This window comes from Corvus brachyrhynchos, unplaced genomic scaffold (genome assembly GCF_000691975.1).
Source record: "Corvus brachyrhynchos isolate BGI_N302 unplaced genomic scaffold, ASM69197v1 scaffold633, whole genome shotgun sequence".
In the NCBI taxonomy this organism is placed as follows: Eukaryota; Metazoa; Chordata; class Aves; order Passeriformes; family Corvidae; genus Corvus; species Corvus brachyrhynchos.
In genome coordinates, this window is record NW_008237435.1 from 2,383,068 (window position 1) to 2,384,136 (window position 1,069).

Consider the following 1,069-nt stretch of genomic DNA (forward strand, 5'->3'; position numbering starts at 1 on the left):
AACAATCAGATAATATTGGCATTTCTAATATTAGTACAGTTACCTACAGTAATATTACCTGCTTTTATTTCAGGTTAAATTATGTTTATTCTTCATTTACAGGTAGTTTAAGGAGAGAACAAGTCTACCCTATTTTCTTTAACAGTATCACTTGAAAGGTAATTAATCTGGGGGTTCAGAGAAGATGCTGAAAAGCCAAACAGGTAAATTTCAGCACCTTGCAGGTTTGCTGCTTGCAAACACAGTATTTCCACTTGGATGGCAGTGACATAATTTCACAAAGTCACAGAATGGCTGAGCTGGGAAGGGACCACTGCAGTTCACGTTTGAAGCCCCCAGCTCAAGCAGGGCCACCTATAACCAGTTACCCAGGACAGCGTCCATATGAGTTTTGAACATCACCAAGGATGGAAACATCGCAACCTCCCTGGGCCCCCTGTGCCAACTGTCGGTCATCCGCACAGTGAAAAAGCGTTTCCTGATGTTCAGAGTGAACATCCTGTGTTCCAGTTCGTGCCCATTGCCTCTGGTCCTGGCACAGGGCACCATGACAGGACCTGAGGCAATGGCCCTGTGACAGAGCCTGGCTCGGTCCACTACACACCCTCTCTTCAGGTTTTTACATACACTGATGAGATTTTCCTGAGCCTGTTCTTCTCCAGGCTGGACAGTCCCAGCTCTCTCAGCTTTTCCTCACAAAAGAGATGCTCCAGTCCCTTCATCATCTTAGTGACCCTTTGCTGGACGCTCTCCAATAGCTCTCAAATTTTATTAAAAACGCTGAATCCTAGATAGCGCCTATGTGCTGTGCAGGAGCCCACACAGCTCGTACGTACGCTCTAAGTGGGCGTCTTCCTGGGATATAGAGAAGGTGTATCTGCCTCTTGCAACAAATTTCTCTGGAAAAAGCCGGCAGAAGCAGGACATGCCTCTCAATGGGCAGCAGCGACGCACCAACCCGGCACGGCGAACTGAACTCCACCGAGAACTGCCCTCCACGAAAGAGAACTTTATTCCGCTGGATCACCACAGCGTTTATCGCTAGGAGCCGGGTTTTAGCCGCACACCG